Source organism: Simochromis diagramma, unplaced genomic scaffold, assembly GCF_900408965.1.
Source record: "Simochromis diagramma unplaced genomic scaffold, fSimDia1.1 OVJJ01000649.1, whole genome shotgun sequence".
In the NCBI taxonomy this organism is placed as follows: domain Eukaryota; kingdom Metazoa; phylum Chordata; class Actinopteri; order Cichliformes; family Cichlidae; genus Simochromis; species Simochromis diagramma.
The window spans coordinates 97,498-122,489 of record NW_024387444.1 but is presented as its reverse complement, the minus strand read 5'-3'; the positions used below and the strand labels follow the sequence as shown (position 1 = coordinate 122,489).

At 41.8% G+C, this 24,992-nt stretch overlaps 1 protein-coding gene across 3 annotated transcripts in view; it reads left to right on the top strand.

Moving 5' to 3' along the window:
• kank4 (KN motif and ankyrin repeat domains 4) overlaps nucleotides 1–24,992 on the top strand; it is a 78,380-nt gene that overhangs the window by 4,646 nt on the left and 48,742 nt on the right. The window contains exon 1 of one of the 3 annotated variants that reach the window (XM_040013604.1): nucleotides 22,374–23,865. The exons of the other annotated variants lie outside the window; for them this stretch is intronic. The gene's annotated coding sequence lies outside the window, so the exon portion shown is untranslated. Of the gene's footprint in view, nucleotides 1–22,373; nucleotides 23,866–24,992 lie in introns of those variants that run through there. 3 annotated transcript variants of the gene reach the window in all.

Sequence of the window (24,992 nt, the reverse complement as noted above, 5' to 3'; positions counted from 1 at the left end):
GCCAGTTTAGAATCAGAATCAGAAAGGGTTTTATTGCCAAATGTTGAGCAGGTTTACAACATTAGGAAATTGCTGCGGTACTTAGTGCAAAACATACTGTCAGATAACGCTTAAATAAACATAAAAATACAGATTGTGTCCAGGGTGAGAAGGGTCAGCTGTGATCTGAGCTGCACGCCCCAGTGTCCTGGAGGTGTACAGGTCCTGCAGAGATGGGAGTCTGCAGCCAATCACCTTCTCAGTAGTGTGCACAACACGCTGCAGTCTCTGTTTGTCCCTGATAGTGGCTCCAGCGTACCACACGGTGATGGAGGAGGTGAGGATGGACTCGATGATTGCGGTGTAGAATTGCATCATCGTCCGTGTTGGCAGGTTGAATTTCTTCAGCTGCGTCAGGAAGTACATCCTCTGCTGGGCTTTCTTGATGACGGAGGTGATGGTGGGCTCCCACTTCAGGTCCTGGGTGATGGTGGTACCCAGGAAGCGGAATGAGTCCACAGAGGTGATGGGGGTGTCAGTCAGGATGATGGGGGGGAGTGGAGCTGTGTGCTTCCTGAAGTCCACAATAATCTCCACTGTCTTCTGGGCATTCAGCACCAGGTTGTTGTGGCTGCACCGGGACACCAGACATTCAACCTCCCTCCTGTAGGCAGACTCATCCCCGTCCGAGATGAGTCCAATAACGGTGGTGTCATCTGCAAACTTGATTAGCTTGACAGACTGGTGGGTGGAGGTGCAGCAGTTAGTGTACAGGGAGAAGAGCAGAGGAGAAAGAACACAGCCCTGAGGGGAGCCGGTGCTGATGGTCCGGGAGTCCGAGACATTCTTTCCCAGCCTCACATGCTGCTTCCTGTCCGACAGGAAGTCAGTGATCCACCGGCAGATGGGATCAGGCACATTCATCTGGGAAAGCTTGCCTTGGAGATGGTCTGGAAGGATGGTGTTGAAGGCAGAGCTGAAGTCCACAAACAGGATCTTGGCGTAGGTTCCTGGGGAGTCCAGATGCTGCAGGATGAAGTGTAGAGCCATGTTGATAGCATCGTCTACAGACCTGTTGGCTCTGTATGCAAACTGCAGGGGGTCCAGAAGGGGGTCCGTGAGGGTCTTGAGGTAGGAGAGAACCAGGTGCTCAAATGACTTCATGACCACAGATGTCAGAGCCACAGGTCTGTAGTCATTTAGTCCAGTGATCCTTGGTTTCTTGGGGACAGGGATTATGGTAGAGGACTTGAAGCAGGCAGGCACATGACATGCCTGCCGTGAGGAGTTGAAAATGCCAGAAAACACTAGGGGCCAGCTCGTTTGCACAGTGTCTGAGGGTGGCAGGAGACACACCGTCTGGGCCGGGAGCTTTTCGAGCATTCAGACTCTTAACTGCTTCCTCACATCTGCTTCATGAATATGAAGGGTATTAACTCAATTAGCTGCAAAATGTTCCTCTAGCTTAGGTCTACTTCCTTTGCCGGCCTTTTCTCACCACCTTTTCAACTTTTTTGAGACGTGTCACTGCCATCAAATACCAAACAAGATAATATTTTTCATATAAAAGCAAAATGTATCCGTTTAAACATTTGATATGTTTTCTGTGTTCTACTGTGGATAAAATATGGTTCCAGGAGATCTCAAAATCTGTACACTCTGTTTTTATTTACACGTTGCACAGCATCTCAGACTTTTTGGAATTGGGGTCGTACATTTACATTTTCTGGGGTGAACTAAAAACAGCTTGAAGGGTAAACTGGCCAAGTTTGGTCTTACAGTGGAAACCAGACGCATTAGAGACCAAGCCGTAGGTAGAACTGTAAAGGAAGGCCTCAGCAGCCTAATCTGATGGAAAGTCTATTGAAGCACTAAAGCAGACACACACACACACGCACACACACACACACACACACACACACAGAGACCCTGAGCCCACCCAGAATGTGTAGCCACTTCAGTGAGCATTTAGCATTGCTGCTCTTATGCAGAGCAAACACATGGAACCGTGAACAAAATCATGCTATGCTTTTCTTTCCTCAGCAACCCTGTCGTGTTGTCTGGGTCTGTGTACGTGATGGTCGTGATGATAATTACTTCAGTTTATTATTCTGAAGATAGCTTCCAAACAAAGAAGCAGCTCAAAATACTTCACACGGCACACGACACAAATCCCTCACAGCGTCATCGCAGTGATGTGTGTGTGGGTCTGGTGTGTGTAGAGCAGCGCCTGTGGAGCTGAATGGGCAGTAATGTGCATGGTGGGAGTGTGCGTGAAGTTAGCGGGTGCCAGTAGACACCAGTCTGTGCCCTGGCTGAGTGCCCGGTGCTCCCATGTGGTTTATGTTCTCCAGAATTTCACATCCAAGTTCAAGTTCAAATTTTATTTGCCACATGCAGTGGCAGGTTGCCCTGCAGTGGAATGAACCCGCCCCCCGACCATACACACACAACACAGACATCACATGAGGATACAAGTCAGAGAACGGTTGCATTACAGAAAAAACACTGAAATGTACACTACAATGGGAAAGTACAAGAGGAAAAAAAGAGACCTCTACTCATGCTGGGCTATAGGAGGACAGCATGAGAACAGGAAACAAAAAAATGACCAGTGACCAGCAACAGGGTTGGGTAGGGGATAAGGAGTAATCCCAGGCAACACAGCAGCCATCCTGCCACTGGGCCGACTCTCCAGCGCGGGCCCAGACCCGCCTCGTGTTCCATTGACTTTTCCGAAGACTTCACCAAACCCATAAATGTCTTTGTTGGCCCACACAGCGTGTGCGTGTTTGTGTACAAATGTGTGCATCAAGTTGATTGCTTAAAAGGATAAGGGTGTCTAATTTCATACTGTAGCAAACAATGCAATGCAAAGACAAAACAGAGCCAGGAACAAAAACGAAAAGAATCAGTTGAGTTTGTGTGAGCTGTCAAAAACACTTCCTTTTATGCGTGTTTGAGGTTAAGCCAATGCAGGGGGGCACAAAGTTGATTTTTTTTTATCTCCACAGTATTCAAAGTGTTTAAAAAAGATGTGCTTTCATCAAACAAGTGGCAGAGTTGTGGGTAAGGAGCTTTAGGGCTTCTTAGCACTGCTGTGGGAGGGAGAGGGACTCCTAAGCAGTCAAAGAAGCCAAAAACCCCTTGCTGAGAATACACACTGATACAGTACACAAGCACTAAGAGTTAGAACGCACACACACATGCACCAGCTGAATGAATGCCCAGGGACAGCACTACTAATCTCATTCTCTGTTGACATACTATTCCTCAGCTGTGCCACGCTTTCTGAGCGCTCTCTCGCAGCGTGTTGATATCCTGACGCTGGAGGTGTATTCCCTGCTATCAGAGTCAGCAGAAGGTAAAGTTCACAGAGGGCCAGAGGTGTGTGTATACTCTGTGCCCTCAGCATTTCTGATCTGCAAACCACAGCTGTGCACAGACTGCACTATTTTACAAAACAATAACTCTTTGCAAAAGTTTAGATGAGTTAGCACTTCAGCTGCCTTTAGTAGCAGAGTTCATCTGGAGTGCTGCTGTGAACAGATTAAGAACAAATGCATTAAAAATTCAGACGTGCCCATAAAAAAAAAGAGAAAAGAGAAAAAAAAGGATTTGAAAGTACAAATAAAATGAAAAATGTGCAACTTTATCAACTTGTAGAAAATGGAGACTTTTGTAGAAGTCAGCATTTTGGCTGCAGACGTTCACGAATTGGCTGAGGTGGATCCAGACCATTTTTGGACACAAGCCAGCCACGAAGTCAGCGCCAAGGTAGGCAGATTTCTTTCTTTGCCCTGAAAGCACGTTTTGTGCTTAAAGGCATGTTTGCTGGTGTAGATCTGTGAGCAGTCTAACTACAGACTGAAACAATTTGCTCTATCAGTGTGGGTCTTTTGGTAAACTAATTGAAGCCATTCAGATCAGTGTTATTCGTATCAATGTCTGTTTACAGGCGCGACTCATTGGTCACCATCACTCCATCACAGAGTATCACATCCCTGGATAAATCCACCATTAGCTGTTTTATGCTTTGCTGGGATATTGTGCAGATGCAGATTGTTAGCGATTAAAGTCTGGTATTTGTATTTCCAGTGCAACTCCCTCCACACATTCAAGAGCCTCTTTTTGGTGATCAAGGCAATCTGCAACAGATTCAGTGCTTTGCAGAAAGCTGGTGATTCATCAGACATCTAACGTTTATGCTTTGCTTTCTTTTGTGCTGACAGTCATACCTGACCACCCCTTCCTATGCATGTTGTGACAGTAGCTGTGTTAAAGAGCCTGCTTTTAACTTTCCTTGTTTGATTCCTTTCTCTGTTTCTTCTTTTATATCTGTGCCATGGTGATGTCAGTTTCAAACTGAGATCTGAAAGGGTTTCAAGCTGTTGTTAAAATTTAAATAACATTATTCCTAAGATGATCTTTTTTTTGTAATATAATCTTTTCATAGATATATGGCAACAGGAATTAGTCCAGTCCTGGAAAAACAATGGGTTATGCGAGCATTGTTACTGAGCTTCACAATGGTGCGTGTGTTTTTGTGGAGTTTCCATGGTGGATGCCTGAGTGGGTGAGTTTAGCTGGACAGGGGTCACTGAGGTGGGCTGCAGTTCTTTGCTGAGTGGGACTGTGGAGATCAGAGGAACAATACAGCAAGGCTTGTTCTTGTTCTTTGGTTTTCGGGGTGAGTGGGGGACACTGGCCCTGGTTTTCATTTTTCAGCAAGACGACACATTCAAAGCGTTTCACAGCACCGCTGTCCTCCACCCACCTCATCAAATACTTACCCATATTTTTAATTGTGCTGTATTTGCTAGTACGGACTGCGAACAAGCCCAGGGATAAGGTTTCTAATGTTATCAGAAAGGAAACAGAAGTTTTCAAGTCATTACAACACAGCTGGCAGCAATAAGAGCTTTCTAAACAAAATACCTTATAATGTGATCATATTATAAGTAAATGCTTAAAGCGATTATCAAACTTAGGCACTTGCATTTTAGATTCACCCCCTCAGACGTTGATGATGTACTTACCTTGTGATAAAAAGTGAAAAAACATACAGATGGATTTTCAGGTAAAGATTCAAGGTTCAAACCAGCAGGACATTTCTCAAGGACCAACAATGGCTTTGTCCATCCTTACATTGTTCCCTCCCTTAAGTATCCCCACCACTGATTCTTAATGGATTCCTGGCATTGACAGGCAGGAAAAAACAGAGTCTGTCGTGAGTGGAGTCAAGACTGCTGAAGGGAACGTGGGACTTCCTTAATGGAAATTTCATTGCCAAATACTGTGTTTTAATTGGCTGGATGCAGGAGGCAGGAACTTCCTGTTGGAGTGTTGTTAGAAGTAACCACTCCCTGTGAAAGGCCAAGGTTTTGTGTATGCATGACTTTATGCTCATGTGTGTTCTAATCAAGGAATAATGTTTTGTTGTTCAGAATATTTACTTATAAGATGTGTGGATGCACTGTGAAGTTCTTGGGAGGATTGTGTTTTTGGTGTGCACAGTAGACACTGAAATAGAGCAAAGCTTTCCATCCACTGAAGTTCAGCTGCTATTATCACGTGACACACTCTACTCTCTGAAACATGAATTGGCCTTTGATTGCATTGCATAATTTGCAGTACAGTGCTCTAGTGAAGCTGTCTGTGCAGCGCATGCACTGCTTTACCACTCAGTTTGCAATTACTGATGCCACCACATTAACCTGTAATTGGCCAGATGTGTAAAAGGGGCATGAAAGTGTGTGGCATTACTGGCATTTGCATGTTTTATATAAATGCCTTTTATACAAACCTTTTCCTTTGATTTGTATAAAAGCGGTTGCATTTACCTGTGTATGGGCAATGCTTACAAGCAAGTACCGTATATTTAAAGCTTGCTCTGAACCTTTCGAGCATGTCATGGATCTCAGTCCCACCCAATCAGCCACCTGAAGGCTGTGATTATATGTTTTCCTCAAATAGAAGTTCATTGCCGTCACTTCACAGCCTTCACCGTGCTGCACTTAATGTATGCTTACATTGAGTGATGCGACCAGTGTTTAGACTTCAATTATCAGCTGTCTGTATACTCTGCATCCACAAGTTTGTTCCATGTGAGCTTGCTAACTGAATTACATTGACTCCTACTGCTCTTTCTGACAGCATGAATGATGATGAGGGATTATGGGCAAACCACAGCTATGCAGTAGAAGAGTATATGGAAGGATACGGTTGTGGTCAAAAGTTTACATGCACTCATCATGGGCATAAATTTGATGGTAATTCTTGGCTTTTAATGATATCTTTGAACCATTCTTTTTACAAGGTGGAATAACTGTACAGCATACATCCCCACGGGATCAAAAGTATATATATATATTAGGGGTGCAACGATATTCGTATCGATATTGAACCGTTCTATACAGTGCTTTCGGTTCGGTACGCATATGTATCGAACAATACAACATTTGTAATTTATTTTATCAACTTTCCTTCTGACGATGCTGTCTGTGTTGAGCGCTCAGTGAATCTGCGTTCGACTACTCCGCCTAGGCTGCACTGTCGAGCGCAGATCCACTGAGCGCTCAACACAGACAGCATAGTCAGAAGGAAGAGCGCAGGGCAAGCTAGCAAGACAGAAGTTAAGCTCTCCTTGCAACATTCAGATCTGGCGTTTGGAATTATTTTGGTTTTCATGTGACGTATGACCCTGAAGGTAAGCGAGTCATGGACTAAAGTAAAACAGTATGTTGGATGTGCCATGCAATGCTCAATTACATGGGTGGGAACTAGTGTGTTAGCGCAGTTAGCTCGTTAACGTGTTGGCCGTCTAGCCCCATGCACGGGGCGATCGGCGGTAGCTCGTTAACGGAGATTTGCCGTGTTGTGGCGTTAAGGTCATTTCAACGAGATCAACCTGAAAGCACTAGTGGGAACACAACGAATATGACTGCACATTTACGCCGACATCATCCTAGTGCAAAGACAAAAACAACAAGCATGCTACTAACTTTACCCGAGTCATTTAGACAGCTGTTAGCACATGACTCTCCTTATGCTGCTGAGAATATAGCCCAGAAGAAGCGGATAGTATAGCTTTTATTTTATATATATTATATATATATATATATTAGGGGTGCAACGATACACAAAATTCACGGTTCGGTTCGGTTCGATACTTTGGTGTCACGGTTCGATATTTTTTCGATACAAAAAAAATGTTCATGCCTTTTTAATTTGTCATTTATTAAAATTATAAATATATATTTTAACTCAAAAGTACAGTTTTTAAATTCAACCCTAACCCTTGTGCGTGTTTTTTATTTTGACAGCGAATGCGCACCTGCGGACCACTTATGTGCAGCCCTGGTTATTTAGCTCGTCATATTGCAGCCACAGAAATTATTTTGTCCATGAAACCATAAAGCTGCACTTTCTTTTTGCCTTATAGTCTGATTTGTCATAACTTCTCCGTTTTGTGGTAAGCTTTTCTTTGGCTGTCACTCCTTCACCCTGACCTGTCTTATTTGGCTCAGCAGAACTAAAATATAAATCCTGCTGTTTTTACACACGCACTCACATAAGCTCAGCGATTCTCTGCGCGATCAACCTCTCACATGTTTAAGCTTGCTGCGGGAGATTTCACTTGTCATGTTTGCATAGTAAGCTAACGATTAATAAGACAATGTCAGAGGAATTGGTGCACAAATTATCATCACTCACAGATCAGTGCTGTCGCTCTCTATACACAGTTCATGCACGATTGCAAAGTGAAAGCAAAAAAACAAGCGCAAATTCAAACGCGATTACAATATGTCACATATTGACAGTGGCTCACCAATGCCAATGACATAATTACCCAGCTACATTTCTGAAAGAATGCAAAAGCATTGACATATATTTTTCCTTCCTACAATAGCCCGACGGGCAGGGAAGAGATAGATTTTGGTAGCCCGACTGAAAAAATCGCTAGCTCCAGGACGTCGGGCTAGCGATATTGCAAGCCCTGTATCTGATTGAGGAATCACTCATCTTTGGAAAAGAGAGTTTATTACAGAGAAATGTCTCTTTCCAAAATAAAAGCTATACTATCCGCTTCTTCTGGGCTATATTCTCAGCAGCATAAGGAGAATCATGTGCTAACAGCTGTCTAAATGACTCGGGTAAAGTTAGTAGCATGCTTGTTGTTTTTGTCTTTGCACTAGGATGATGTCGGCGTAAATGTGCAGTCATATTCGTTGTGTTCCCACTAGTGCTTTCAGGTTGATCTCGTTGAAATGACCTTAACGCCACAACACGGCAAATCTCCGTTAACGAGCTACCGCCGATCGCCCCGTGCATGGGGCTAGACGGCCAACACGTTAACGAGCTAACTGCGCTAACACACTAGTTCCCACCCATGTAATTGAGCATTGCATGGCACATCCAACATACTGTTTTACTTTAGTCCATGACTCGCTTACCTTCAGGGTCATACGTCACATGAAAACCAAAATAATTCCAAACGCCAGATCTGAATGTTGCAAGGAGAGCTTAACTTCTGTCTTGCTAGCTTGCCCTGCGCTCTTCCTTCTGACTATGCTGTCTGTGTTGAGCGCTCAGTGGATCTGCGCTCGACAGTGCAGCCTAGGCGGAGTAGTCGAACGCAGATTCACTGAGCGCTCAACACAGACAGCATCGTCAGAAGGAAAGTTGATAAAATAAATTACAAATGTTGTATTGTTCGATACATATGCGTACCGAACCAAAAGCACTGTATCGAACGGTTCAATATCGATACGAATATCGTTGCACCCCTAATATATATATATATATATATATATATATATATATATATATATATATATATATACAGCCTGACTAATATCTGGTTACCTTAGCAAGTTATAATTCTGTCTGGATATTTGGCAAATATTTGAATTGGTAGGTTGCATTTAAATTCGTTGGTTTTCTGACATCTTCCTAGCTTTTATGCGTAGTCCACAAATTTTCAAGAAAGGTTGAGAATGGGGCCTCGGTAAGGCCATTCCAAAAACTTTGTCCAAAACCAATTTTGAGTTGTGTTTGGGATCATTGTCACACACCAGAAACGCCTAGTTTCAACCATCTAGCTGTTGTGTTCAGGAAAAGTTGAAGATTTTGTAGGTAGTCCCCATCCTTCATTATTCCATCCACTTTGTACAATGTACCAGCACACCTAACAGCAAAACTGCTTGACCGTTGGTACAGTTGGTACCAACTGGTTCTTAGGTTTGAATGGCTAACCTTCCACCTCTGAAAATGCCATTGTGGCTAAGTAGCTCAATGTTTCTGTTTCTAAACATCCTAACCAGTTTCCTCTCATCTGACAGTGACAGTTTGGATCTTCTTCCAGACCTTGGCGCACATACAGTTGTTTAAACCGATGATCCTGGACTCTGCATTTTTTTTTATAAATAGCCGATTAAACCCTGATGAGTGTACGGAAACTTCTAACCACAACTGCACATGATTTGAATATGTGGAAGAGTATCAGAGTTTAATTTTTCCTTAGAAGATTGCAAAGTTAACTGTGGGCTGGTTCTTACATATTGCACATTCTACCCAATCGCTCAAAGTGCTTTATACAACATGCCTCATTCACCCATTCATACAAGCTATTTTTTCTATGCTTAAGTGCTTTCTGTGTAACATTCACACCCAGCCACACTCCAATGGATTCATCGGAGAGCAACTTGAGGTTAGCATCTTGCCCAGGGATATTTGGCATTCAGACTGGAGCAGCCAGGGATTCAACCACCAGCTTCCCAATTAGTAGATGACCTGTTCTACCTCCTGAGCTACAGTCACTGTGTTCATGGTTAGCTACTTTTCAAGCTCAGTATCTTTGGATTATGGACAGTTAGTCGGGGAGAAAAAAAAAAGAGATCCTGGAGAAAAAACAAATTTTCAAACACACACCACTGTTGCAGGCACTTTAAACCAGGCACAACTGGTATCTTCCATTTGCATAACTGCAGTGGCAGCAGACCCATGCTTCCTGTTGGCAAGAAACAGCAGCAGCAGCAGCAGCAGCAGCGTGGCACTGCAGATGTCAGAGACATGTCAGTCTTCTTGTTATTTGTCAGAGTATGCGTTTGATGAATAGATCCACATCTAAGATATCTCCCTCTTTCTTACACATTATATATAGATTCCATTCATTTAAAGGTTATCTGTGTTATTGTGTTCTCCTGCTGCTTGTGTCTTCCACCATGCCTGCAGGTGTGTGGGCTTTTAAGTCAGTTTTTCTTTGTTTTGTCACAGAAGTTTCTGAATGTGAACGTGCAACGCCTCCAAGTGTTTGAGAGTACGCTTCTGTGAACCTTTGAGAACCGAGCGATGGTTTTTATGTCTGTCTTGTGCTCGAAATCCCCAACACTACTCTCAGGACAACCACAACACATGCTTTCTCTATCTAACGACTCATTTTTCTAATGAAAATTTTATGCCTCTTGTCTGCAAGCCAAAGAGAAAATTGTCCTTATGCCTTTTCCACTCTCTCTGTTCTCCATCTTCTTGTTCTAGCTATCCCACACACACTGGCACACACGTACAGATTACAGACGCAGGCTCACCTCATGTTGTGTCTAATGTACATATCGCTTTCCCCTGGCGTTAAAAACTGACACATTTGAGGTTATAGGAGTAAAGATGAAAGGCATAGATGAAACAAAGATGGGATAAAGAAGAAGTGAGATGATGGGTAGCAGGTGAGATTGAAGAGTTTTTCTGAGTAAAAGAATCCAACGTGTGTGTGTGTGTGTGTGTGTGTGTGTGTTCAGAACAGTTGTTTGATGTTCTTCCCACCTTCCCATCCCATAATAAGTTACATGAAACTTAGGAATGCAGATCAACAGATGAATGCTTTGGTGCTGCATGCACTGTATGCGAGTTTATGGTTGTGTATGAACGTGTGAAATCACACTGCTGATGTATGTAGTGTTAATTTACACACACGCATGCATAAGCCATGAGATGTTAGAGGTGTGTTTGTGTGCGTTCATTGAGGTCAGAAAATTTCTCGTGTGAGTTTGTCGGTTTTGCAGGGTGTTTGTCCTCATTGGAGCTGCTGCATGAGTGGGATTTAATGAGCCTCAACCTTGGCCATCTCCCCCACCTTTGAGTGTGCGTTTGTGCGTTTCAGCTCCTATCAGCATCTTGCCGGAACTGCTAAAACACTTATTTCCCCCAGTCACAAAACAAGCGGATACTTTTGTTCAAAAAGTGTTTACTCAGCGTTCTCTTCTCACATAGCATTGAATGTTTGGGCCAAATGTGTCCCCACGTCTGAAGTTTTTCTACTGGCCACATTTGACCTTGATTGACTGTGTTGACTCAAAGTAATCCAGCTTCTGGGGCTTGACCACAGGTTCACCTGTTATAGACCAGCTGTCAGGTGTTTTGTCACATTTAGGCACACTTTCCATGACCCAGGTCAAGTCTGGCTCGTGGTTTTTGGGACACATCTGGCTCACGCGTACATGCCAAAACGTCATATTAGGGCAAAATGTGTCTGCTAGTTATGGATAGCATCATTTTAGCCACAATACAAGAGCTCCCCCTGTATTCCCATTGAATTTTGAGAAAATCAAGATTGCATACAACTTATAAAATTTAATTTAACTCTCAGGGGCGACAAAAAATACTTAGTAAATAAAAAATGGCAAAAAAAAGACCATTTAAAATTTCCATATACGCGATCAATCAATGGAAAAAAATGTGTGTTAGAGGCAAACATGGCTTCATGTATACACAGGTCGAATAGCCTGTCACATTAGCTCAGAAATAGTGGCAGTTCATAGTGAGTAACACTTTGATTCGGTGACAGGCGGCAGGATCAGGCTAACAAACACAGCAGACTTGGCAGGCAGAACATCAACAGCTGGCAGGCAACAGGTAAGAGGCAGGGAAATCGAAGCTTTAGATCAAAGGAAACCTGCCGCTGTAGTAACATTAGGCTTATCAGATATGTGTAGAAAACTGTGCTGGGAATTCTTAAGCTGCCGCTCGATGTTTGCCTTTCACAAATGTATAGATCTGCTTCTGATGAAGCACTCCCTTTCCAAGCACTGTGGAAAAAGAGGGGAAATTTAAAGGACGCAGCTGGAGTATCATTTACTGCCCTCAGTATCCCCAAATTCAACTAATGCCCCTGATATGTGGAACCTCAGCACAGACTTCAAAAAGCAAGTCAGCAGCGTGTGGCGAGGGGGAGCGGGGAAGGCACAGGTGTCACTGTGACACAATCAGGCAAGATTGCAGCACTTGAACAGGCACACCCGCCATGAATAACTCTAATCAGCAGGACTGCATCCGCAAGGGCCTTTTCTGACTGTCACTCAGGGCCAAGTGTTTGAAGCCACTTTTCATTTTTAAAGCCAGCTCCTCCAAATATACTTAGCAGTAGAGATTGAATCCAAATGACATCCTTTAAAAAATGTTTTGGCAGCAAACAAAATCAAAGGATAAAGGGATTAAGGACAGGCTAAAATTAGGGGTTAGTTAAACAGCTCTTCATGAAAGCAAATAGGTTGCCAGCAACAAATAATTACAGCTTTAATTCACTATTCGAAAGGCAAATTATTTTATTAAGCTGCAAGACAAAAATAGTGATCTGCAAGAGCGCGTTGGCGCACTCGTAGCCGTGGATGCTCAGGCACAAACCGGGCCAACTGCAGTTAGAAAGATGTGAAGATCTAAAGTTCACACACAGCTCTCTGATGAGCTGTGTGTGAACATTAGCTGTGATTATGAACAAATGATGGCCGTCACTGTGGTTTAACTGTACAGGAACAACAAAGATTCAGCCACAAAGTCACACCAAAAAGTTTGTATGGATCACATAATCTCCACAGATCTGTACAGTATAAATTCTAATTTTCCTGACATCTCACAATGTGATGCTCACTGAAACTGTAAGCATTCATTTTCCAGTGTCTTGGTAAAAAACAAAGAAATAGAAACTGAAATTCCAATTTCACTTCACCAAATCCCCCAAAACTCTCTATAAACATTCAAAAGTTTGACTAGCTGTCGTTTTCCATTTTCTTCCGGCCTCCGGAATGCCAGAAGTTGCTGACACGGTGCCATTATCTCCCTGTTCTCCCCGGTAACTAAAATCCACACAGACAGCATAGCCAATCAGATAACAGATAGCCCCTGATTTCAAATCAGCGCCGCACGCCTTTCATCCTGCTGCTAGAAAGCATTTTGCTTGACAGATAGGTTCCTGCCGAGTGTTTACTGTAAGCAGCATGTGAAAAACGGACATAATGAGAAAGGAGACGGTGGGGGGGGGGCAGACGTATGATGTATGATATGGTGCTCCTGTTGAAGATGCAGAAACAATGAGGGGAGGGGAGGAAAGAGCAAGAAAGTAGAGGAATGGTGGAGAAAAATAGAAAGCATAGAGTGAATAGGATGAGGAAGAGGTGATGAGACGTGGGAGACAAAATCCGTCTTTCAGCTCTCCTCCCATGTCAGCTGGAAGAAGCTGGGTGGAGAGATGTTAAAGGAATGAATGGGTAAAAAAAAAAAAGAGTGAGAGAGATTGTCATTACTGCATTCCAGAGGCCATGTTTCCCCGTATCTCTGACTGCCTGTATGTATGCCTCCAAATCAGATATTTCCATCAGTCAGCCATGGGTTCCTGAAACACTGAGGTAGCTCATTTTTTTCCCATTTTTATCCAGCAAATCAGATCAGAGAGATAAAGGAAGGGAAGCAGGCCAAAAGACAGACTGGGGATAGACAGAGGAAGCAGATGAGAAGGCGCCAGTGACGGTTGAAAAGAGGAGGGAGAGGGAGAGGAGAATCTGCATCTTTGATATATTTGACTTCTTTAATGAGGGTTCGGGTCTCACCAGCATACTACTCGATGATGTGCCTTTCGTCACTCCACTGTCGTATTTCCTCTGTGACATTAATGAAACTCTCATCCGAGCCCGGGACCAAACCTCAGAGTAAATTGGTTTCCTCGCCACTATGATCACTGGTTGCACCGCATATTTGGAATGGATGGAGAAGACCTTCCTGTTCAAATTAAGCAGCTTGGCCAGCTGTCAGTGTGAATTAGTGTAACCATAAAATGGAATAAATGTTTCAGACTTTCATGAGCAGGGTGCAGACTGACAACCTGTAGTGTACTTGTCCAGAGAGAGGCATGGAGAATTTGCAGTTGTCCTGCACATCGTTATGCGCTTCACAAATATATGCAGTGAGCATCTGATATTTAATATTTTTTTTATATTAGCATTTCAAGTTGCTACAGTTATGTTGCATTACTACTGTTAGACTTTGTGTCTACTATTTGCCACAGTTAGCCAAATGTATGTTTCTCTAAGCACCATTTACTCAACACCAGTATTGGGGTTGTTAGAATAGTAATGTATTACATGTTACTTGTTACTTTTCTCAAAATTAATGCAGTACCTTACTTAATTTCTCTCTCTCTACTTGTTACATTACTTTCTCTTTTCTCAGTACAATGAGTAAAGCCCAAATGCTATAAACGTGAATGCCATAGTGATTCTATATAAAAACCGTGAACAGGTAGAGATGGAGGCTGTGAGCCTGACTGCTCATCACTGAAGTTCTGGCTCTGGCTGCTGGGCTGGGGTCTGCTTACACTCAGCTTTTATGTAATTTGGGGTTCTTGGCTCGCTTTGTGTTAGCATGTTGTCTGTGCAGATTCTTGCTGAAGTTTTGTTAGTAGTTTAAGTAGTATGCAGCTGTTTCAGTCCTGGATGCAGCTTGCTTTTATTTTTATTGCACAATGATAAAGCGCAATGTCCATATTCCTGTTCCCCGCGTTATTAATATATTCTTCCTACTAACTTTTAATTTTGTAATAAGGAGTGTTAGAAAAAAATATTAGAAGGATTTGAGTTTTATTATTGTTTGTTTGAGAGTAAAATGTTGTGAAAAAAGTCAAACTTCTACTTTGCCTTTAATCTCTTTTTTTTATGTGGTCCTAATATTCTGTCATGGTCCTTTACAAGCAAGTCAAAGTATCACTGTGACTTACATTTATGATTAAATACAACAACATTTCTAAGTACATCTTCAGACTTGCATTATACATTTGACATATTAGCATCAAAGCTGGAAAAAACATTACAGTTATAGAACAGATGCTACTACTATCATCGCAGTTTGTGTGGCCATGCAGTTTCCCAGTAGACTGCTATAGTCGACACATGCTTTTCCAGCCTGCATCATGGCACAAAAGGAAACCAAGAGTGACCCACTGACGCTTTGTTTTTCTGTGTCATGATGCGAGCACTGTGCATTGTCTGCAGCTGACTAAGCCTCTTCAAATCTCTCATTGCAGTGCAGCACTTTGGCCACAACCCAGAGCCCCAGATTTAGCCCTAACCATTTCAACTGGGACACGCGTGCCAACTGTGGTTTAGTATGGAGAGAAGTAACTAGCCTGAATAATGAACCCAATTTGCCACCAGGAACGAGCTGATGGGTAATATTTAGCCTGTCTCTTCAGTCCGGTCCTGATGTGTCTTTATCTGAGCGTCTTGCCACGTGTTTGTTTACTGTGTAAAGATAGAGGCTGTCTAGATAACCTGCACATCTCTATTTTTTATCTGCCCGTAGATTTATGGTTAACCTGTATCTTCTGTATATGCGTCGGTGTACACTATGCATGGGCTTGCACTCATCTGCCTTCTTTATCGACATTGAAAACATGATCCTCCCTCCCTCATCCTCCCTCTGAGCTTTAATACCATGCAGACACACACAGATAAACACACATGCATACACAAATGGATGGAGAAAGGTCTGATGAAAAAAGCACAATATTTTTCTCTCTCTTCCTGGCTCTTGGGTTATTTTTATCTTGAATGCTCGTAAGCTCGTAAGTCTTTCTTTTTACGCACCCCTCAGTGGCTTCTATCTTCCTTTCACATCGCGTGCTCTCTTTCCCCCTCTGCTTCTTTGCTCTTTCTCTCCATCCATTCATTAGGGCTGTGTGAGAGTGAAGCTGCCAGTGAGGAGATGAAAGACTCCAGAGTGGGGTTTTTATCACAGATACACATAAACACATAGGCTGTCCTACTAGTGCAGCGTGCATGCGCACTGAAATGAATGCATGCGTTTAGGTTTGTTTCTCCGGCATTCTGCCAGTGTTTTTATTTTTTTTTAATTCAAACACATCGCCCTGGTGCTGCTGAGCCGCCTGTGTGTTCAGAGGTACATTTTAGCTGGGTCATTCGTCAGATTCCAAACCAATTCTGTCTGTTGGTGTGCACCTCAAAAATAACCAGGATAAGTCAGTTACCAGAAAACCGTGACAATGAATTTTAGATTTATTTTTTAAAAAGAGTATGTGTGCCTCCCTCTGATCTCCCTGTGGGTGAGTATGCAGTTACATGCATTTAGCTTGTTGGAAATAAAGGCTCTGCATTTCGTTCTGTCACACACAAATACACAATGCTGATATTATTAGAACTTCAACTTACAAATATTTTCAGTTGTGGTAATGTGGTTAAGTCCAAAATCCAAAATAAATTAACTTGTACTGATAAAAAACAAAGAAAAACAAGCAGGAAACTCTATTATCTGAATATTTCAAGTCAGGAAATGTTTGACCTTTTTATGAATGACTTTTTATTCACAATCAATTATTTTTAATAGGTGATTAATTGATCAAGTGCGTTACATTGCTACATCACCTTGTCTATAATTAAATTGCCTCTCATGACTTTAATGAAACATTTTGAACACAATGAAGGCAAATGTTGTTTTTACGTTTTGTTTTTTTTTTACATTAAATTACATTGCAGCATTTAATTTGCCCCACAATGTGGAAATCCTGTCTTTTGTCATCTTGTATGAATTGTTGGTGGATTGGATCCAGTGTTGCTCAGCTGGGTCCTGACGTTTCCATGCCGAAGCCCAGCTGATGCTTGACATACAGCTTTATGGGGTGTTTAACATGGTGGTGAATGGGAAGGGGATAAGCTGACAGGCAGAAAGAGCCCCCCTTTGATGGGATTAGTACAGTGGCAGACAGGGACTAGTACTTTAGATTGATTAAAGTGTAATCCCGATGGATAATCATGCCTCCTAATGTGGCATGTGTGGCCAGCATCCTTCTGCAGCCCCCCATCTATATTCACAACAATATCTAAATCTCATTTGCACTCTCTGAGCTGTCACTCTGTCTATCTTATTCATTTTTTACATTCCTTATTATGGTGTTTCTTGAATTTTGGTTCTTGATAAAGGTCAGGAGGAAGGGAGATGAGATGGCAAAGATAGGAAGTGAACACTGGCTGTGACGTCCTCCATCACTCAGCTTAGAGGATTTAAAGTACGGTATCTATCTTTACTCTACTTCAGTCTTCTGCTTTTGCGTGTGTTTTGGTCGACGCAGAAGAGTTAGTGACTCCCTCACTGGGATGAATGCGCTTCTACTAGGAAAATAAAGCTTCACATATCGGAACCATGTCAATTGTAATGAGCTGTGCAAGGGACAAGTGAAAGAAAATGAAATAAAGAGGAAAAAATGTCACATACCACTCCACACACATGTCGATCACTGTAAATAACATGGACAAAAATATATATAATAAATAAATGAAATGCTAAAAACTTTAAGGTAAATGTATATGTATAATTTTTTCTTAATCGATTCGAGCTGAAAAATAAAAATCTGCTACATATTATTGAACTGGTTTGCAAAGTGGAGCCCAGCATGGTTCCATGCTTTAAACTTGGAACTGGTTCTGGAATCAGAACTTTTCTGTCTGTCTTTACTCTTTGTGTGTTTGGCTGTCTCAGATTTCTACAAATTCAGACTCGGACATCTACAAATTTTAGCTTTAGCTCAGAGTTCAGCTTTTTGGTCCACGTTTGACCCATCTAACCGATTCGCATAGAAATGCTAGATGAATTTCATTTGTTTGCTGTTAATCTAGAGATTTAGTTGTCTTGCCACAGACCTCTAAACTGCTTGCACACGTCTCATATCGCCAGATTATCAGATTAGACTGATTTTTGAAATTTATTAAAGACTTAAGCAGGTTCTAAGATTGTAGCTGTTAAATCCAGCTTAACAGCATAGATGTTGGAACCTTCATTCAGTTAAAAAAAAAGCAGATTGGGTATTTTATTAACTTTCCAGCTGTGTCTGGTTTCTCAAATGTGAGGAAATGTGCCCGAGAACTCAGGAACAGAAGTCCTGCTGTTGTTGTTCTATAACATTACAATGAGCACACTGGTTTCTTTACAGTTGTAAAAAGAATGACCGTTGAATGCTGAATTATGAAAGCCCTAATTATGAATGACATTCTGGAAAAAAGTATAGCCACATGTGAATTAATAATAGACTTAAAAAAAGCCCCAAGACACAATAAATGACCATTTTACTATACAGCTCAAAATGTGCCTTTCATGTGCCTTCTGTTAGCACTGCCAGAGCGAGCTGGGAATTTCTATTATCTACAGTCACAGAAAATTCTGTCCATTTTTTTCCAGGCATCATTCCCAGTATGTGATTAATGGGAACACTGCATAGAGGGCACTGACAGTATGTAAGAGAGTGGTTACGCAGGCATTATCGTGATGGGGAAGAAAAGCTGTAAGCTCTGCAGAGTCTCTGTGTGATAGCAGGGAATTGGAAGTTGTCTGCAGCCCAGAAAAGGAGGAATGCTATATATATTTAACAAATCCCCAGTCTGGATGAATTTGTCTTATTTGTATGTGATATTTGTTAATTTGTTATGAGATTAAAATGTTATTACATTTTGTTTATTGGGTTTTTTTGAGCTGGTGGGGGGGGGGGGGGGGGTGTATTTGGCATGTTTGTCGTCTATAAAAACTACCTTGTTTATTTATACTCTCAACTATTTATTGTGCCATTTTGGGGTATTGTGAGAAAAAAGAGGCAACACAGGCATTTGTAACAAATTGGATAGTGGGGGAATAATAAGAACAAAGAACGGTAGCACATTAGCAATTAGGAGGGGAAAAGAAAGCCTGAAAAATAATGACTCTTAGGCAACCGCGTTACAACAGTCAGGCTATTTGTTTCAGCTTCACACAGCAATCACACAAACATACTGGGCGATTTTGCAGACTTGGTCATGTTAATTCCTCCCCCTGGTTCATTTTTCTCACTTGCGCAAGCTGTACATTTTTTCTCCTTTCTTTTTGCTCAGTGATTTCATTATATCAATGGAACTCAAGTAGTGACATCTTATCCTGGCAGACAAAGAAGGGAACAGGGAAGGAAATCAATTTTGAGAGAATAGAGAGATAAGATCCCCACTGTTATGTGGTGAGATGAGAGAACAGAGATGTGGTTGACACGAATCCTGCAGCTAGTCATAATAAAACCTTGCAGGGGTTTTTTTTTAATGTTGTATGTAACTGACAGAATTATTGAGCCATATGTTTCAATCTAAGAGCTAAAGCTAAAGCTAATCATTTGCTTTTTAACATGTTAGTTGTAATCAGGGTTACTCTTGGTAAGCTAACTACATATCTAATCTCTAACTGAGCACCCAAAACCCTTTTTGCTATAGGGCGTATTCACACACATTCATAGTACATTCTCCTTATGCCTTTGATTTCTTCCAGTTAAGTGTTTTGCCAAATGACACTTCAACATGCGGTCATCGGAAGAACCAGGGATCAAACCACTAACCTCATGATTGGTAGACCGCCAGCTGAAGCTGTTCTCACAATCAGAAATTACACAGTATTATTACTAGGAAGCTGATAGATTAAATACAGTCTAACGGCTGATTCAACTGCACTGGACTTCTCATATCCACTGACGTTGAGTAATATCTGGGGCTACAGTGCATGTGTGAAAATGGCTTAAGCCATCTGTACTGTATGTTTCTGGCCATCTGCTCTCTCTACAGTGGTCGAAATGTCAATGCTTTTGATGGCAAGGTGACCAGATTAAACATTTTGACTTCTCCCACATTGCTTAGTGCATGACGTGTACAAATTAGTCACCAAGTAACAGATGGTTACTAAGTAACTGACTATAAGTAACAGCAGTAGATATGTTATTGGTTTGCCAATCCATTACATCCTGTTCTATATTTGAAATATAGGAAACTGCTGACTTGACTTTGATTGATTCTGGGAAATAGTGACAGCGTGATAGACTGGTGACTTGTCCACACTGCCCCCGCCTCCCATTGGGAAAAGCCCAAGCCCAGTGACCTTAAACAGCATGAAAGGGTGTGGATGATGGGTGAGTGGATGGATCGATGTGTTATATTGCCGTACATCCTATTACCCGTGTGCCAAATAGAACAGCTGTATAGCAGATTAATGTTGCTCCCATTTCTCCATCAGTTATGCTTAATCATCTTTTTATGGTTCTGCATTTTTTAAGAGGGGTAGCATGTTGTATGTTGACCTTAGCAACTCATTTTGGCATTTGCTCCCAACCAAAAAGCTAGCAAAAACAAAACACAACAATGGATGAACTGCTTAAAACTGGTCATCTGAAGCAAGTCAGTCCCTTTAGAAGTGTTAAAATTTCCAAATAATCAGCATGGTCAATGGACGGGTTCTTGTATATAAGTCAAAACACTTCATCACGACTCATTCACCCAAGCACTTTTTTTCTATTTCTAAGTGCTTTCTATCTAATGTTCACCCAAGCACTCAGGCAGTGAAGGCATTAGGAACAGCTCTGAGTTTAGTATCTTGCCGAAGGATACTTTGGCACACAGACTGGAGCAGCCAGGGACTGAACAATCAACCTTCCAATAAGCAGATGACCTGCTCCACCTCCTGAGCCCATGACCCCAATGGAAAACAAGCATTCTTCCAGCCTAGTTCAAAGTAAAACCATATAAGAGGTGATTTTGTTTGTAACTCACCCTTTTGGATTGTGTAAAGAGTAAAAATTAGAAACGTGGATGCATCTTAATGCTGTCTGCTTGGCCTCACCTGTGTTACTTTAACTTTAGCTTTAAAATCACCATCCAGCAGTGTTTATATGTACGCGACATGGGACTTATTCACCTCTTCTGATGTTTTATAAACATCAGCTGCAACTTTACAGTAACCATCAAAATAGGTTCTTAGATGGTAGCATTATCGCTCATTTAACAGCTACTTAGCTATCAGTTTACCATTTATTAATGATGTTTGCTATAGTAAAAACACCCTGTCATTTGCAGTCTGCAGGCTCTCAAACATATTAATAGATTAGCTTGGGTCTAATATTTCATGTCATTGTAAATTAAATAATGGTTCAGAAAAATAATTGGAAGATATTGCTCGGGGCGTTTAGGAGGCAGTGGGCATTTATCTTTGTTTGGCATTTTATAAGCTGACTGATCTATCAATTAGCTTCTTGCTGTTCAGCCCGATTAAAATGTGGTTAATGTGACACTGCAGCTATTTTTGGCGATAACTCATTCAAGTGTGTTTGATTTCTGCCCCTTGCGATTTGAAATTCAGCTTTTTTTGATTCTTTGATTCTGTTCCCCTCGCTTCTTCGCTTCTTACCAAGTGTGAAGATCCAGTAAAGCTGCCAAACACTGTGCCCGTCCCCCAAAGTCTAATAAGTTTTTATTAGTTTGCAGTGCTGTTATTTTGTAGTTACTTTTTCAACCTTAACAGACAGGTTGACACCCAGCGCATGTATTTCCCAGGTCAGTTGTCCAAAGCTGGGGGGGTTGGGGGTCACGTTTTTGTTGCCACACATGTGATAGGAGGAAAAAAAAGGAGCTGAGGCAGAAAGCAGAAACAAGTCATAGGAATCAAAGCCATGCTTGCACTCATCACTCTGAAGCTAAGAGAGGCAGGAACAAACATGGCTTTATTCCATTTACTGAAGAAAGAGATAAAGGTGGTGTGTGTGTGTGTGTGTGTGTGTGTGTGTGTGTGTGTGTGTGTGTGTGTGTGTGTGTGTGTGTGTGTGTGTGTGTGTGTGTGCGTGTGTAGCTATGGCCCTTTGAAGTGCTAGGGAATCCCACTGAGGTGACCAGCTCCCAGAATCCTTTGTCCGGCCTGTTTCCTGTAAGTGGTTTCATATGATCAGAAGCTTTCTGCTGCCCTCTGACAAACAGAAACCATGGAGAACATAATTCAATTCAATTCAATTCAATTCAATTCAGTTTTATTTATATAGCGCCAAATCACAACAAAAGTTGCCTCAAGGCGACATAGTTGTCAAACGTAAATGAACTGTGGGTCACTGCTGGCACTGTCATCTCATTGGATGGTTCAAGCAGTACGAAAAACAAACAGGAAATGTTTTCGAAAATTTTGTGTGGTTTTTTTTTCATGTTAATATACGGGCCGCAAATAGGGGTGACATGGGCCGCAAGTGGCCCCCGGGCCTTGAGTCTGATCTACAATATGGTCTACAATATATACAATATCTGATCTACGCCTATGGTTATAATACAGCAGGTACTGTATTGTAAAGCAGTGACCTTAATTGACAACTGCTTTTCAACTAAGAACTGAAGCCCCGGCAGCACCAGCACATTTGTCCCTGTATCACAGCATAATGAGCTGTGGTTTTACAGACATATTTATGGAAACTATGGAGATAAAAAAAAATATCACATGTTCAATAAGACCCTCCCCTGGATTATGGATTTAAAATTGATTTCATATCCTGCTTTATGTTTTTTTCACCTATTTAGACTTTTCTTCTGCACTCGTGGATCCCGGGAATGACTTTAAATATATTCCAAATAAAATGAAATCATTAGTGGGAGATCAAGAGATTTTTGCCCATTTGAATTATCTTGATCTTTGGCAGTACAATGTAATGTGGGGCAAAACTGTGCTCCTAGCCAGCACAGAGGGTTGCCTAAACACAGCCAGGATTTCACAGAACATGCATGGCCAGTTCTTTTTCCCATTTGAGTGCCTTCTGCCTTCTGCTACTCCCCATATTGGAAAACAGGATTCAAGTAAGACTTCATTTTTTTTTATTCACCCCCCTATGCTGATTTTTATTTGCTCTTTATTTTACCTCGGTGTACAATTTTTATATTTGTGTGCTTCCTCACATCCATTTCCATCTTCTTTAATGTGCATCTTTTATAAACATCAGAACTGCCTCTGAGCACTGTGTGTGTGTGTGTGTGTCTGTGTGTGTGTGTGTGTGTGCTGTGAGTCAGTCAGCTAGCCAGCTAGCCTCTTGTTTTCGGGTCCTCTGCGCTGCCCAAACAAAGTCTGTGTTTCTAAATGAGCTCCCTTCAGGCCAAACTATTTTGTGTTTTCTCTATTTGGGTGTTCTGGCCGCGGCTGTGTGTGAGTGCGCAGTTGAATGACCCAGTGCCCATCTGTCCTTATCTGACTGTGGCACTACTTTTATAGCCTGTTACTGTCTTAAACTGTGGTTCGATTAGCAGCTACTAGATTATGGTTTCAGTGAAAACCTGACTGCACTTTAAGTGACTCATAAAAGTCAGTTTCACCTTTTCGATATCAACAGTTCTTGTCCCTTCCTACAGATCCCCGTGCAGGTATCTGTTTTATAGACATAAAAAGTGGTTGAATCCCAGCCCACAATTTTGTAAAGAGTTTCAAGTTCCATCCAGAGAGAAATTGAGTTCATCGTCTGGTGTAAATGTGCTGTTATTTTGCCATCTGTAACAGCGTGTGTCTGTATGTGTATCACTTTGAAATCTCCTCCCTTCGTCCTGCAGTGAACCTACGAACACACACATTTCATCTCACCAGAGTGCAGTTTGAGTCTATTTCAAGAAGATGGTAATTTGGGAAGCTCTGGAAACAAAACAATGCTGGAAGAGTAGTCTTTTTACTCTGTCTGCTCTCTCTCTCTTTTGGCTGACTAATGTGAGAGCAGAGACTGGAGGAGGCTGCTGTCTTTTACTTCAAATGGAGAAAAATACGGTATGTGGAGCAGTGTGGGATTTATTAAACTTCAAAAGATGGAGCACAAAGTGTTTTCCGCAGCCTTCAAAATATGTATCTTTGCATTCACATTCTGGGTCCATCATGTGCAACTTTTGTTTCCACTAACCTTTAACCTCTGCACTTTGAGCTTGAACTTCCCGTGCTTTGTGACTGCACTTTCTGCTGTGTGTATTCTCGGGTGATTAATATGCGTGCCGGGTGTGCATGCTGTATGTACTCATGTGTTTATTTTCCAGCAGAACAGATCTATATTTATCCTGACAGTAATCAGACACTGCAAACAGTCAACTTTTCTCTTTTCTTTTCTTTTTTGCTTTTACTGTCTGTTTCCTACTTCTGTCTATCTGGTTATGTGTGTGCAACTTTACCAGATTCGTCCTTTTCATGAAGTAAAACTAAGTGTTTGGTCTCATCTGGTACTGGGCCAGTAAATTTTGACCTGATGCTGCTGCTTACAGTCTAATTTAGACTTCAAAACATTTTACTAAAAGCCAAAAATCTTAACGTCACAGTGGCCCTAGAGTAGGTTGCCAGATCACCAGGAGTAGGACTGGGCGATATGACCCAAAATTCATATCTCGATATTCTTTAGCTGGATGGCGATATACGATATATATCTCGATATTTTTTAAAGCCATAAAGTAAGAACAAACAGAGAGCTCTTAGTCAAATCTGTGTCCCAAATCTCACATAGGCACTTTTATTATCATACAGCGTAGATGTACAAGAAAAAATTACTCAGAAATAAATTATCAGCATTTATTAAGTAATAATGCTCCATAAATAAAATAAATGATGTTGTTTTTGTGCATAACAAAAAGCTCACAATTGTGCAGTCAAAAAAACTAAAAAGACGCTGAGCATAAAAACAAAGACAGACAGATTTCGCTGCTCTGTTCTACTGCGTGACTGACAGCCTGGAGTTTGAAATCCTCTTTGTAACCGTGTCTCTTAACAGGTGCCATTTGTGGTCCTTATATGCACACAGTACGGTAATATTACGTTGAAGCAGAATATACGTATCACTCCGCGAGGCTCCTCGGTAGCCGTAATGCTCCAACAATCCATCAAGCAGTCCAGCTTCGTAGCTTACCAAAGTCGTA